We start from the raw sequence: 16,849 nt of genomic DNA, 5'->3' as shown, positions 1-16,849 counted from the left end.
TATTCTAGTATTGATGTGGTTGTTGTGGTCTATTCTAGTATTGATGTGGTTGTTGTGGTCTATTCTGGTATTGATGTGGTTGTTGTGGTCTTTTATGGTATTGATGTGGTTATTGTGGTCTTTTATGGTATTGATGTGGTTATTGTGGTCTATTCCAGTATTGATGTGTTTGTTGTGCAGGCAGTTCCCTGTTGACCACTTTGGGGTGTTCCTGAACTCTCTGAAGAGACACACATGGAGAACGTCAAGGTCCTGGCAAGGCTCCTCCCCCCTGTACGGCTTGCAGATACTGTACCGCGCCTGCATCACTCAGGCAGGTCAATGTAATGGAGAACATCAGGCCTCTTCACTGACATGCTTTACATGAGATTTTTACATGTTTAATTTCAGTGGAAAGTACAAGTACCACATTTTTCAGATGTTGGGAGTAAAAAAAAAAGGCTAATCTCATGTTCATTTCTGCTCCACAAAGTAGAGTATGTCACCTCCTGCTACCTGTCCACAGAGAACACCCTTCTCCCTCGCCAGAGTCATCAGTAAGCACGCACACTCATGAACAACAAATATCATCCTCATCAATGACTCAGTCAATGTTAATGTCTCTCTCCATGTCTCTTTCTCTTTCTCTCCTCTCCTCTCCCAGCACTGGGTCATGAGTGCGTCCCTGTCTGTCCTGGTAGTGTCCCTGTCTGTCCTGGTAGTGTCCCTGTCTGTCCTGGTAGTGTCCCTGTCTGTCCTGGTAGTGTCCCTGTCTGTCCTGGTAGAGGGCCTGTCTGTCCTGGTAGAGGGCCTGTCTGTCCTGGTAGAGGGCCTGTCTGAGGTCCACAGGAAGGGCTATCCTCTGACGGAGCAGGCCCTGTCAGGGAAGGTGCTCCAGGTGTCCTCCATGGCCTGCAGCCAGCTGGCTCCCCAGTACATCCTACTGGGTCTGGCTGAGGCCCTCGTCACCCCCTCCTGTGAGTGACAGAGAGCCAGCATGTATTTCTGACACACCTATTACTGTTGGTACACAGTCTCTATTCCTTTCAAACTTTTGTGAGTTTATTGTTTACTATTCATGTCTGATTGTTTATTTCACTTTAGTTTATTATCTATTTCACTTGCTTTGGCAATGTAAACATATGTTTCCCATGCCAATAAATACCTTTGAATTACATTTTTATTTTTTATTTTTTTATTTCACCTTTATTTAACCAGGTAGGCTAGTTGAGAACAAGTTCTCATTTGCAACTGCGACCTGGCCAAGATAAAGCATAGCAGTGTGAGCATACAACAAAGAGTTACACATGGAGTAAACAATTAACAAGTCAATAACACAGTAGAAATCAAAGGGGGGGTCTATATACAATGTGTGCAAAAGGCAAAATGTAATTTAATTGAGAGAAAGTGACAGGAATGTATAGAGGACATGGGTCAGCCGTGGTTATGTGATGAGGTAGTCCACCTGAGACGTCAAAATCAGTGTCGGCCCTCGGTCCAATAAGGAATGTCCTCTTGGTGTAATGGTCAAGATGTTGGTTTCTCCCTCGGTAGAACTGGGTTCATATCCTGTTGGTTCTCTGAAAGGGGCCCAGACAGCCTGTTCCCAACAGTGGGGTCAGTGGGATTGGATAAGGGCCCCTCTCTCTCTCTCTGGCTGAAGGAGAGAAGTGAAATGGTGTCTCCTCTGGTCAACAATACTCACCTTGAGAGACTTCACAACCTGTTGGAGCTCCTTCTCTCTCTCCTGGAATCTCTGCTGGACCTTCTGCTGACTCATCCCCAGCTGCCTCTGTGGAGAATCACTCTTCAATGAGCTTTCAAGCTTTATTTGTCCAGTAGATCAATAGTATAGTGATGTGACATAGGGCCCATAGAGAGGAAGGTCTAAAATATTGATGGTCCCTTTACAATATTATGTTAATAATAATATGTGATATTATGTTGCTCTGTGAATTATTATAGTTTTTATGGTAGGCATACATGTATCAATGGGTTGAGACTGAACTTTGGACTCATTAAAGGGCATTCAGAATGATAATAGTCTTTGATTTTAGAAAATGGTGATACATTTGGAGAGTCTGGGTTAACATATCTATATAATCAAGGGTTGTGTTCATATTTGTTCTGCTGAGGATCGATTTCATTTGAATGATCTCATATTCAAACAGCCATAGTTCCTACTGTATCTTTGATTCTTTGTTTATCAGACAGTCACCAACAAGTTGATCTGGTCTTACCGGTTTCTCAGTCCTCTCTGCTCTAGCTGACACTGTATCATGGCCTGATCGGTACGACAGTAAACCTCCAGCAGTTTGTCATGATGAGAGCAGATATTCTCCTGTAGTTGTGCGGTGGCTTTGACCAGCTTGTGCTTCTTGAAAGCAGGGGATTCATAGTGAGTTTGGAGGTGAGTCTCACAGTAAGAGGCCAGACACACCAGACATGAGGGCTTTCTGCTTTCTGGTCCCAGTGCAGATGTCACACGCCACATCTCCAGGTCCAGCATAGCACAGAGCAGGAGGGGGAGCAGCCTGGTGTCCTGTCTTCCTCAGTTTCTCCACAACCTCAGCCAACATGTTATTTTTCCTCAGAGTGGGCCTTGGAGTGAAGGTCTGTCTGCAGGGACAGCTATAGCCTTTCAGAACATCCTGATCCCAGCAGCCCTCAATACAGCTTCTACAGTAACTGTGTCCACAGGGGATGGTAACTGGTTCTTTCAGTAGATCCAGACAGACAGAACTGGTCCGGGTCCAGCTGAATTCCCTGCTGAGCCATTTGGACTGTTGTTCACTCTCACACAGACAGTTGACAACGAGACTCAGATCAGTTTTGTTTCATCAGAAGAGTTTGTGGGAGGAGGATGGACTTCCTGGTTCTGCCAGATGGGTGTGGTTAGAAGGAGAGAGGGAGGGATTAGAGGGAGAGAGAATTGCATGCAACTTCAAGAGAGACAAATAGTTTTGTTCCAGGTGATGGCCTCAAGTTGAATATGGAATAAATCAAAAAATGAACTTTCTCAAATATGAGTTGTTAGAATAAATGAAGTACAGTACCTTTAGAAAGTATTGACAAAATGTGATTCAAATGGGACTAATTGTCATTGTTTGTCAATGATCTACACAAGATATTCTGTCATGTCAAAGTGGAAGAAAAATTCTAAAGTTTGTAAAAAATAAAAATACATAAAAATAATGTGTGTATTGGATTTGCACCAAACATAACACTTTGTATTCAGGACATAAAAATAATGTGTGTATTGGATTTGCACCAAACATAACACTTTGTATTCAGGACATAAAAATAATGTGTGTATTGGATTTGCACCAAACATAACACTTTGTATTCAGGACATAAAAATAATGTGTGTATTGGATTTGCACCAAACATAACACTTTGTATTCAGGACATAAAAATAATGTGTGTATTGGATTTGCACCAAACATAACACTTTGTATTCAGGACATAAAAATAATGTGTGTATTGGATTTGCACCAAACATAACACTTTGTATTCAGGACATAAAAATAATGTGTGTATTGGATTTGCACCAAACATAACACTTTGTATTCAGGACATAAAAATAATGTGTGTATTGGATTTGCACCAAACATAACACTTTGTATTCAGGACATAAAAATAATGTGTGTATTGGATTTGCACCAAACATAACACTTTGTATTCAGGACATAAAAATAATGTGTGTATTGGATTTGCACCAAACATAACACTTTGTATTCAGGACATAAAAATAATGTGTGTATTGGATTTGCACCAAACATAACACTTTGTATTCAGGACATAAAAATAATGTGTGTATTGGATTTGCACCAAACATAACACTTTGTATTCAGGACATAAAAATAATGTGTGTATTGGATTTGCACCAAACATAACACTTTGTATTCAGGACATAAAAATAATGTGTGTATTGGATTTGCACCAAACATAACACTTTGTATTCAGGACATAAAAATAATGTGTGTATTGGATTTGCACCAAACATAACACTTTGTATTCAGGACATAAAAATAATGTGTGTATTGGATTTGCACCAAACATAACACTTTGTATTCAGGACATAAAAATAATGTGTGTATTGGATTTGCACCAAACATAACACTTTGTATTCAGGACATAAAAATAATGTGTGTATTGGATTTGCACCAAACATAACACTTTGTATTCAGGACATAAAAATAATGTGTGTATTGGATTTGCACCAAACATAACACTTTGTATTCAGGACATAAAAATAATGTGTGTATTGGATTTGCACCAAACATAACACTTTGTATTCAGGACATAAAAATAATGTGTGTATTGGATTTGCACCAAACATAACACTTTGTATTCAGGACATAAAAATAATGTGTGTATTGGATTTGCACCAAACATAACACTTTGTATTCAGGACATAAAAATAATGTGTGTATTGGATTTGCACCAAACATAACACTTTGTATTCAGGACATAAAAATAATGTGTGTATTGGATTTGCACCAAACATAACACTTTGTATTCAGGACATAAAAATAATGTGTGTATTGGATTTGCACCAAACATAACACTTTGTATTCAGGACATAAAAATAATGTGTGTATTGGATTTGCACCAAACATAACACTTTGTATTCAGGACATAAAAATAATGTGTATATTGGATTTGCACCAAACATAACACTTTGTATTCAGGACATAAAAATAATGTGTGTATTGGATTTGCACCAAACATAACACTTTGTATTCAGGACATAAAAATAATGTGTGTATTGGATTTGCACCAAACATAACACTTTGTATTCAGGACATAAAAATAATGTGTGTATTGGATTTGCACCAAACATAACACTTTGTATTCAGGACATAAAAATAATGTGTGTATTGGATTTGCACCAAACATAACACTTTGTATTCAGGACATAAAAATAATGTGTGTATTGGATTTGCACCAAACATAACACTTTGTATTCAGGACATAAAAATAATGTGTGTATTGGATTTGCACCAAACATAACACTTTGTATTCAGGACATAAAAATTATGTGTGTATTGGATTTGCACCAAACATAACACTTTGTATTCAGGACATAAAAATAATGTGTGTATTGGATTTGCACCAAACATAACACTTTGTATTCAGGACATAAAAATAATGTGTGTATTGGATTTGCACCAAACATAACACTTTGTATTCAGGACATAAAAATAATGTGTGTATTGGATTTGCACCAAACATAACACTTTGTATTCAGGACATAAAAATAATGTGTGTATTGGATTTGCACCAAACATAACACTTTGTATTCAGGACATAAAAATAATGTGTGTATTGGATTTGCACCAAACATAACACTTTGTATTCAGGACATAAAAATAATGTGTGTATTGGATTTGCACCAAACATAACACTTTGTATTCAGGACATAAAAATAATGTGTGTATTGGATTTGCACCAAACATAACACTTTGTATTCAGGACATAAAAATAATGTGTGTATTGGATTTGCACCAAACATAACACTTTGTATTCAGGACATAAAAATAATGTGTGTATCGGATTTGCACCAAACATAACACTTTGTAGTCAGGACATAAAAATAATGTGTGTATCGGATTTGCACCAAACATAACACTTTGTATTCAGGACATAAAAATAATGTGTGTATCGGATTTGCACCAAACATAACACTTTGTATTCAGGACATAAAAATAATGTGTGTATTGGATTTGCACCAAACATAACACTTTGTATTCAGGACATAAAAATAATGTGTGTATTGGATTTGCACCAAACATAACACTTTGTATTCAGGACATAAAAATAATGTGTGTATTGGATTTGCACCAAACATAACACTTTGTATTCAGGACATAAAAATAATGTGTGTATTGGATTTGCACCAAACATAACACTTTGTATTCAGGACATAAAAATAATGTGTGTATTGGATTTGCACCAAACATAACACTTTGTATTCAGGACATAAAAATAATGTGTGTATTGGATTTGCACCAAACATAACACTTTGTATTCAGGACATAAAAATAATGTGTGTATTGGATTTGCACCAAACATAACACTTTGTATTCAGGACATAAAAATAATGTGTGTATTGGATTTGCACCAAACATAACACTTTGTATTCAGGACATAAAAATAATGTGTGTATTGGATTTGCACCAAACATAACACTTTGTATTCAGGACATAAAAATAATGTGTGTATTGGATTTGCACCAAACATAACACTTTGTATTCAGGACATAAAAATAATTGCTTACACACATTTTCTGCAGTATTACTTTAGTGGAAGAGAAAGGGGGATACCTAGTTAGTTGTCCAACTGGATGTATTCAACTATGTTGTTACAAACAGGATGCATATTTTGTAATATTTGTATTCTGTACAGGCTTCCTTCTTTTCACTCTGTCAATTCGATTAGTATTGTAGAATAACTACAATGTTGTTGATCTGTCGTTAAACTGTTTAAAAAAATTCTAGAGTTGATATCCGCTCCCCCGCAGCAATCAAATTAGCATAATAAAAACATCCCCATTAGATCCACCGTATCCGCTGATGTCACCCTTCCTCGTCTGCAGTGAAAGGTGCAGAGCTACAGCTGTGTTTGTCAGACCATGCTACATCCCGAAAATTGGTCTTCTCACAAAAACGTATGCAGCGTCCGAACGATGTGGCCTTCAAAACCTCCTTGGAAACACGAGACTCTCACGAACACAACAGGGTTCTACGTTTTGCTCTACGACCCCCACAAGCTTCACAGGACTCGTCTGAAGTCATAACCGCCAATCTGTCAAATTCTGTCTTCAGTGTCATAACAGTTTAGGCTATACATTAATATAGCCTTCTAGGGGAAGGTGAGACCACAGATAGAACAATGAGACAGATATATCACCAGATGTATAAATGTGAAGCATCCAGGTGGCCTAATTTTGAACCCAGTCAGTTATATTGGTGCTGCGATCTCTAAGTATGAGGTCAAAGGGGGCTGAAGTCTAGCAGAGGTGGTGAACCAAACTCTATGATTATCGTTTTCTATTTGTATTTTTAAACAAATTTAAACAAAGCTGGCTACATTTAAATCGGATTCATTTTGCCCGCCCCTGATCAAGACCATGCTAAATTAGAAATGGTGGTTTGGTACCTGACTCAAAGATAAGACACTGCTGTGCTCCACAACTAAGGCTGCCTAACCAGCATAACAGATACATCTCTTTGTATGGCTCTGGGACACATCTACAGTGCATTCAGAAAGTATTCAGACCCCTTGACTTTTTCCACATTTTGTTACGTTAGAGCTTTATTCTAAAATATCACTAGCCACTTTAAACAATGCTACCTAATATAATGTTTACATACCCTACATTATTCATCTCATATGTATACGTATATACTGTACTCTATATCATCTACTGCATCTTTATGTAATACATGTATCACTAGCCACTTTAACTATGCCACTTTGTTTACATACTCATCTCATATGTATATACTGTACTCGATACCATCTACTGTATCTTGCCTATGCCGCTCTGTACCATCACTCATTCATATATCTTTATGTACATATTCTTTATCCCCTTACACTTGTGTGTATAAGACAGTAGTTTTGGAATTGTTAGTTAGATTACTTGTTGGTTATTACTGCATTGTCGGAACTAGAAGCACAAGCATTTCGCTACACTCGCATTAACATCTGCTAACCATGTGTATGTGACAAATAAAATTTGATTTGATTTGATTTCAAATGGATTAAATAGTGTGTTCCCTTCATCAATCTACACACAATACCCCATAATAAGAAAGCAATAACAGGTTTTTAGAAATGTTTGGTAAATTATTTATTTTTAAATATAAATGTCATAAGTATTCCGACCCATTGCTCAGTACTTTGTTGAAACACCTTGAGCAGCGATTACAGCCCCGAGTCTTCTTGGGTATGACACTACAAGCTTGGCACACCTGTATTTGTGGAGTTTATTTTCTGCAGTTTCATTCAGATGACCATCCTACCCATGCTAGATTACGGGGGGAAAAATGTATAGAGAGGCAGGTAAGGGTTGTCGTATCTTTGGCTATGCCGGATTAAGTGATATGACATGCTATTCTATAAAATAATTTCTCTGTAATTAATATTACCTGATTAAGCTAATCAGGTAAATAATTATCTAGAAAGTCGGGGCACCACAACATAATGTTTATAGAGCTGTTATCTTCCGAATAAACTCTTAAAGACCTTGTTTTCTTTTACCTCAATGGCAGTCAATATTTAATCGTCACCTTGTTTAGTCTCATCTGAAAGTTGTAAATTCTTGGTTATCTTCACGAACCCTGGCAAACAAGTTGAATCAGCAATACAAAATTTGGTTTAATTATTTATTTACTAAATACCTAAATAATCACACAGAATTACATATACACAGAATGTTTAATGGCTGTGGTTTAAAACCGGCCTTTTATTGATGAGACTGAGTTAAGATTAACCCAGGTTATTGTTAGATAAAATATAGTGGACTCCCGAAAGAGAGATTTCATTAGTACAGAAAACATATGCTATGTTTAGCAGTGTTTTGGCCTTATCTAATAATTTTAAGGTAGTAGAAAGATGACAAGAATATATGGCATCTGTTGTGTCCCAGGGTCATTGAGAGAATCGGGTTCATTAAGTTGAACTATATAAAGCTTAAAACAACATTGGGGTTGTGGAAAGCAGGTAGGGACTGGGGACCCAAGTTGACACAGGCCTGTGTGGAGTTAAATCATACTCCCACAGATACAGGACCCAGCCCCAGAGAGTGTATGGGTTTACCCGGGATCAGCACAGTGGTGGAGATAGCTAACACCCAGTCTCCCCCTCTACCTTGTGTGTTAAAGGTGGGAGACTGGATTAGGATCAAGAAACCACCAGGAGCTGATACAGGGAACAGAGTAATTCCCAAAAAATACGGAAAGAGACAGCAAATAACTGAGGTTGTCAGTGCTAACACAGTTAAAGTAGACAGTAATATAACAGTAGATATCTCCCAGCTTAAGAAAGTATGTCCCCCCAGAGGTGGTGCCAGAATGGTTGCATCTGCTTAACTGCAGGTCAGGGCTGCAAGTGTGCCGTTCTGGAGATACTATATGGGTTGCCTCACACACCTGGCATGGTGGTGGCCGCGAACACAAAGGTGTTGTGGCAAGAACGTAAGTGTATGGATGTTACAGGGTCAGGACATATGAGCACTGTACCATGTGACAACTGTGGAGAACCAACTGCCGAGGTCCAATACCAAGGACCGGCTAATCTTAGCCTTAGGCAATCGGCCACAGGAAGTGATAGCGGAGAGAAAGGCGAGAGACAAAGACTAGGCCGCATACTCATGTGTAGAGCATGTGGATTACATGTATTCACGAATTGTGTATGGGGAGTACAAGTAGTATCGGGAACCTGGGACCCTAAAAGATGCTTATGCATGTGGAACCACCGGGGAATCATACAACCTAGAGGCTGCATGGAGTGTAGAAATCAGCAAGTTAAGGGAAATACGGTCTTACTAAGAGGGAGCTTGCTTACGCCAGTGAGGCTAGAAGACCCTCTCTGGCCGGTGGAACAAGGACCTTTCCAGTTGGCAAAAGGGTCTAGTACCTATAGGAATAGTGAAGAGTGGCTAAAAGCCAGGGAAAGAGACCCAGTACCCCTTACAGGATATGGGACCAGTAAAGGAGAACCAGAATGTTGGATGATGGTAGACAGGAAATTTTCCCTATGGAACCCTAGGACTTACCTAAGTCAGATGCTGATAAACAGAAGTGACTGGGAACAAGATGATGAATATGAATTAGACAATAACCATGAGAGAAACGGCCACCATGGGGTAATGAGAAGATGCTGGTGGGAAGGAACATGTAAGCCGGTGAGAGAACATCACTGGGGCAGGTTAATGAGGAAAGAGAGGACAATGTGCTGTGTCTCTAAGCTTATGGCTATAGAGGATACAGAACCCGTCCGAGGTGACAAAAGAGAAAGGCATATGGTGAAATTGGGCTGGCAAATATACATTGCATAGGACCCTAAGACCAAATTGGACTGTGTATACTCGTGCCACATGTTGGTGGACAGGAAAGCAGCTCCTGGAGAGGGAAGGGGTAGAAATGAAGCTGCTCCACCTGATCCACAAGGAAAAATGAGAAGGTTTATTAACCTAATAAAAAGGAAACCAACTCCAGACACACAAGACCCTGGAGAGGGCACATCTAGACAAAGGGATAGAGGCCATACTAGGTCCCCCATTTGTAAAAAATAAAAAATAAATAAAAAACTAATTAGAACCCCCTCTGTCTCCACAGGGAAGCATGCGACTGGGGGAATATAGAACCAGGCATAGGGAGTGTTAGACAGGATGGGGTTGGTGGGCAAGTATCCTTTCCACCATAATATTAGTACCCACCGCCATAATAATAGGATTAAACCTAGGGATAGTGTATGAAAAACAAGAGAGAGAATTAGTACAGGGACTAGAGATACTACAAGAAAAATGTGCCAACTCTATACCACGGGCACACCCGTACAATGCACTATAACAAATTACTCACTGTGTCCAGGACACCCTTCAGTCAAGCTAAAACAGAGATTTAATATTATGAACTGGAATCTGACCTGGGATCATAATAATACCATAGTGGTGTTGTGGAAATCAGTTACCAGTAACACACTCCAAGGGTATATAGTAAATATAACTAAAGGACCAGTACTAGTTAATCAGACATGTGAGAATGGACAATATATTAATTCATATAAAGGCGGCCAATGGAGGGGACAGCTGGGTGATGCAGAGAATATAACGGAGATCAAATGTATCTATGATCAATGTACGGCCAGTTCACCTTGGGAGAGTGTTGAGTGCCACAGTTTAATGACTGCTTTCAACACCTCGGCCTGGCCTAGGAGAAGAGCAAATAGAATAACAACACGTTGGCCTTGGATAAGCGAAAATAGCATGACCACAAGTCACGCATCTGCAAGTGCAGCAATAACAACACCCCGTGAATCAGGCGGAAATAATACGAGCACAACAGTTAGCTGCACCCTATAGCGAGCTAAAAGGGAAGTGGCCTCCCCGACCACACTGGCGCGCGCCAAAACAGAAACTAACCTAACACAGACAGAAGGCCTAAAACAGAGTATGGATCAAGAAGGCCTAGACATACTATGCCTGAAAGGGAATAGCTCCACGTACCGAGTAAGGCACAGCACGTAGAAGCGAATTACAGGACCAGGCCCTGAAGCTAAATGGTTGAATGATATAGTGTTATACCTACACACTGGTAATTCCTCCTCATGGGATAATAGAATACTGGGAGGAAACAAGGGTATTATTTTACCATATGCAAAACATAGGACCTATAGATATCCAGGATTTACTAGTGGTCCATTAGATAGATTCCACCGGATGGAATATGGAGTGTGGGGACATGACATTCCCCACTCCGCCAGGCCAGGAGAAAAACCAATGAAGTATTCCACCTCAGGATGGGGTACGACACAGAATAATACAAACCCAGGGTTGGCCTATCCCAGGTCAACCCCATGGACAACACTAGACCTTAGGACTTTGAAAGAAAATGATCAACAGAGCCTTGAGATGGCCCAAAGAATGTGTGCTAAAGCCCCATTATGGAACTGGGGACAAGAACCAAATAACCTGTTCTATAGGAAAAGAGGGAAGGCCGCCCAACAGTATTATGACCAATGGGTTAGACCCCCCCCCCGCAAATAAAACTGAGGCCTGGGCACGATACCATTGCATCTCAGCCCATTGCATATTGAAAGAATCAGGAATCCCCCACTTCCATAGATGGTCAGGGGGACATTATCCTTCACCTGGAATGCTGGGGGTAGCTCCGGCCTTCTCAGGCAGGAATGAGGAAGCAAACCAAAAGTTGGTAGACATGGTAAACGCACGGGGTGCGTGCCACTCCAGAGTATTGGCTGGAGGAGGTATTATAAAGCATATAAGAGCACAGGACAGGATGGAACATGTGCATCAATTTGGATATAGTTTCCCCCCAATAGGAAGATTGAATACTGATACCCTTATATGGATGCAGGGATTAATGCTACAAAAATGGAATACAACCATGGATAAAATAATTAGGAAGGCATTAATAATGAACTAAATGGTCATTAGAAACTTTGAAGCCAGCACTAGTACGAAGAGTACCACGGTGTCCAAAACATTTGATCCATTAGCAATGGGATGGGATAAGCGCCCGTTAGATCCCACTCCGTTAACCGGAGGATAGGTACAATTAGCATGCTATGGAGGCATTACATTCCATGTAAACCAAGGGGATATAGCTGGCACCAGGGATCAGACCCTTAGAACAGATCCCTCTCTAGCGGATTGGGCTAGATATACCCTTGAACCCATGACCGCCCGGTGGCTGATGGAAGGGTATAAGGAATGGACCATAAAACTAATGTGGCCACAACAGGACGAACCATGGGGAGACCTATGGGGAAAAAAGGTCAGACTGGGATAAGAATATGACCCTGACTTGGAATATGTCCACGTGTAAACAGTTATTTGACAATGGTACGGCATCAGGAGGGTGCAGTATAATTCAACGAAACTTGGAACTGTTAAAAACTATGGGGAAGGAAAACTACTGTAACATATTGAAGAGAAGGTTCTGGGACGAAAGAGCAGATGGCATAACGTGGTATCGAGATGAGGACACCACTATGAGTAATGTTTTAGGAGTCAACTGGTTAACTAGAGCATGGGGAGGTTTTACCACAGGGATGGCTAAAATGGCAAATGATATAATAGTGGAACCAGTATATAAGGTGGTCACAGCCATAAATTACAAATTATATAATAGTAGAACCAGTAAATAAGGTGGTCACAGCCATAAATGACAAATTATATAATAGTGGAACCAGTAAATAAGGTGGTCACAGCCATAAATGACAAATGATATAATAGTGGAACCAGTAAATAAGGTGGTCACAGCCATAAATGACAAATGATATAATAGTGGAACCAGTAAATAAGGTGGTCACAGCCATAAATGACAAATGGGAGGAAGTCACTTCATGGTGGCAAGAAATAAAATAAATATTCTGTCTCGGAATAAGTATCACAGTAGGGATCTTGATATTCATAGCGTTCATGATTACCCTATTACCCTAAAAAGAATGGGACTCCCAGTAGATGCAGTACTGAGGAAAGTGTGGCTATTCCTGTTTAAAATAATAAAAATGAGTCTTAGACTACTGAGAGAGTTATTAAAGTTAATGCTAAAACTCTTGTGGAAGATATGCAAAGGATTAATAACATGGACTATGGTATACGAGAGAGTACGTCTGAAGTCTCCTGGCCGACTAGAGCAACGGGAAACAGATAGACCTGATAGACGGGTAGACCTGGAAACAAAGATCCTAGGAGGATGGTGTATGGCAGGATGGAGACATTCATTGAACATTGGCAAATAATGGATAGGCCTGACCTACATGACTGTTGCGAGGGGCATATGTTGTGTTGGGAAGATACCAGGGAACTAGACTTATGTGGAGGGTGTGCATTTAGTGTGAAGGGGACTCTACATGGAAGGCTAAATTGGCGAGGGAAAGATTTGGAGAGTGTGCGTTTAGGTTGCTTAGAGGAAGCCAGAGATTGGCCAAAAATGAGGGTAATGGTAAAAAGAGGGATGGCTTGGGAAATGACCCAAGACAGAGAAGAGGCAAAGTTGAGGGTTGTGTATAATGGTAAAGAAATAGAATGGGACAGGCAAACGGGGAAGATAGAGTTATCAGGGCTAAACAATGAAATATATTACACAGGATGGAGCCAGGACCAGGGGAGGATGGAATCATCGGTGCGAGCATTGTTTTAGCATAACCAAAGGAAAAATAATTAGAGATACAAGATCTGGGAATAGCCTTATTACATATTTTTGTAAAGCTTGCTTTTGTGGTGCAACATGTAATAAGTTAGGGTACTGTAAATATACGGAAGATGACACAGAGGACTGGCCCAAAGATGGGTCATATGCAAACATTGTGTTGAACAGCAGATTAGCAGTTAAGTCAGTAATGAGTGATGGTCAGTACCTCAAGAGTAGGTATTGGTTGAAGATGGAAAATGGGCAGGAGGTTAGCTATGGCATGGTACAGAGGATAGATAGGCTAATGTTAGGGGTACACTTTAATGGGGAGATAATGAGGCGAGGAACTAAGAGAAAGGAGTGTTCAGATACTGGAGAGGGTGTGACAAGAGATTAAAAGAATCTGCCCACTCCATCAAGCAATGGGGACAACAACACAGGGCATCCATGGGACCTCCTGGAACCACGGACCACACCTGCAGAAACTGGACAGCAGGGGGAAGCAGAGGAGATACCCAGCATAGACTTCTCCCAGCTGACGCTTGACATACCACCCACGTCACCTCCAGTGGTAGAAACAACCAGCTGGTATCATTGAGTAGAATCAGCCAACAGTAACATGGAAGCAAGCAATGTGGGAGTCAGTAGTGCATGACCTTGAATGGTAATAATAGGAAGCTTCCGTTTTACACACAGGTCTAAGGTTACGTAGGTCTACAGCACCAGTGGGAACTTCCCATGTAAAAAGGTATATGAAGAGAACAGAGATCATAAGCCAGTATGATCCTCACTAACATATGAGACAGACTTCATATGGAGAATCATCATAGGTAAATTTACTATTGCACTATACGCTTTTTGATAGACTAGAACAATATTTTGAGAACTGGATAATTTTGCTTAAGTACTTATTGGGTCACTATCTGAAGAACCTGGTTGAATTTTGTGAACCCGACTGGGTCTCCGAAAAACAGGGGTCTAACCACCTCTTGATCACACAGACAAAGCGGGCGTTCGCATTTTAGACACCAAGAACCAGAGGTGATTAAAAATTCAAGGAAAAACAGCCAAGTACCAGTTACAATATATTGAGTCCATACACAGAGTTGGAAGTGTATAAAGATATTGGAATTCGGAATCTAGCGTCATTGCTGTGAGAATACCAATTACAGGAAAGTGACCAAGGGGCTGAGCATTTCAAATCAAAATCAAATCAAATGTATTTATATAGCCCTTCTTACGTCAGCTGATATCTCAAAGTGCTGTACAGAAACCCAGCCTAAAACCCCAAACAGCAAGCAATGCAGGTGTAGAAGCACGGTGGCTAGGAAAAACTCCCTAGAAAGGCCAAAACCTAGGAAGAAACCTAGAGAGGAACCAGGCTATGTGGGGTGGCCAGTCCTCTTCTGGCTGTGCCGGGTGGAGATTATAACAGAACATGGCCAAGATGTTCAAATGTTCATAAATGACCAGCATGGTCGTATAATAATAAGGCAGAACAGTTGAAACTGGAGCAGCAGCACGGTCAGGTGGACTGGGGACAGCAAGGAGTCATCGTGTCAGGTAGTCCTGGGGCATGGTCCTAGGGCTCAGGTCTTCCGAGAGAGAGAAAGAAAGAGAGAATTAGAGAGAGCATATGTGGGGTGGCCAGTCCTCTTCTGGCTGTGCCGGGTGGAGATTATAACAGAACATGGCCAAGATGTTCAAATGTTCATAAATGACCAGCATGGTTGAATAATAATAAGGCAGAACAGTTGAAACTGGAGCAGCAGCACAGCCAGGTGGACTGGGGACAGCAAGGAGTCATCATGTCAGGTAGTCCTGGGGCATGGTCCTAGGGCTCAGGTCCTCCGAGAGAGAGAGAGAGAAAGAGAGAATTAGAGAATGCACACTTAGATTCACACAGGACACCGAATAGGACAGGAGAGGTACTCCAGATATAACAAACTGACCCTAGCCCCCCGACACATTAACTACTGCAGCATAAATACTGGAGGCTGAGACAGGAGGGGTCAGGAGACACTGTGGCCCCATCCGAGGACACCCCCAGACAGGGCCAAACAGGAAGGATATAACCCCACCCACTTTGCCAAAGCACAGCCCCCACACCACTAGAGGGATATCTTCAACCACCGACTTACCATCCTGAGACAAGGCTGAGTATAGCCCACAAAGATCTCCGCCATGGCACAACCCAAGGGGGGGCGCCAACCCAGACAGGATGACCACATCAGTGAATCAACCCACTCAGGTGACGCACCCCTTCCAGGGACGGCGTGAGAGAGCCCCAGTAAGCCAGTGTCTCAGCTCCTGTAATAGGGTTAGAGGCAGAGAATCCCAGTGGGAAGGGGGGAACCGGCCAGGCAGAGACAGCAAGGGCGGTTCGTTGCTCCAGAACCTTTCCGTTCACCTTCCCACTCCTGGGCCAGACTACACTCAATCATATGACCCACTGAAGAGATAAGTCTTCAGTAAGGACTTAAAGGTTGAGACCGAGTTTGCGTCTCTGACATGGGTAGGCAGACCGCTCTATAGGAGAAAGCCCTGCCTCCAGCTGTTTGCTTAGACATTCTAGGGACAATTAGGAGGCCTGCGTCTTGTGACCGTAGCGTACGTGTAGGTATGTACGGCAGGACCAAATCAGAGAGATAGGTAGGAGCAAGCCCATGTAATGCTTTGTAGGTTAGCAGTAAAACCTTGAAATCAGCCCTTGCTTTGACAGGAAGCCAGTGTAGAGAGGCTAGCACTGGAGTAATATGATCAAATTTTTGGGTTCTAGTCAGGATTCTAGCAGCCGTATTTAGCACCAACTGAAGTTTATTTAGTGCTTTATCCGGGTAGCCGGAAAGTAAAGCATTGCAGTAGTCTAACCTAGAAGTGACAAAAGCATGGATAAAATTTTCTGCATCATTTTTGGACAGAAAGTTTCTGATTTTTGCAATGTTACGTAGATGGAAAAAAGCTGTCCTTGAAATGGT

The 16,849-nt window shown here is 41.1% G+C and overlaps 1 pseudogene; it reads right to left on the bottom strand.

Annotated features, from left to right (window-relative positions):
- Nucleotides 1-355: 355 nt before the first annotated feature.
- LOC109897734 (E3 ubiquitin/ISG15 ligase TRIM25-like) lies at nucleotides 356-2,805 on the bottom strand (annotated as a pseudogene).
- Nucleotides 2,806-16,849: the final 14,044 nt, after the last annotated feature.

Source organism: Oncorhynchus kisutch, linkage group LG10, assembly GCF_002021735.2.
Source record: "Oncorhynchus kisutch isolate 150728-3 linkage group LG10, Okis_V2, whole genome shotgun sequence".
Classification (NCBI taxonomy): Eukaryota; Metazoa; Chordata; class Actinopteri; order Salmoniformes; family Salmonidae; genus Oncorhynchus; species Oncorhynchus kisutch.
Note: the sequence above shows the minus strand (reverse complement) of the source record. Positions and strands in the feature narration are given on the sequence as shown.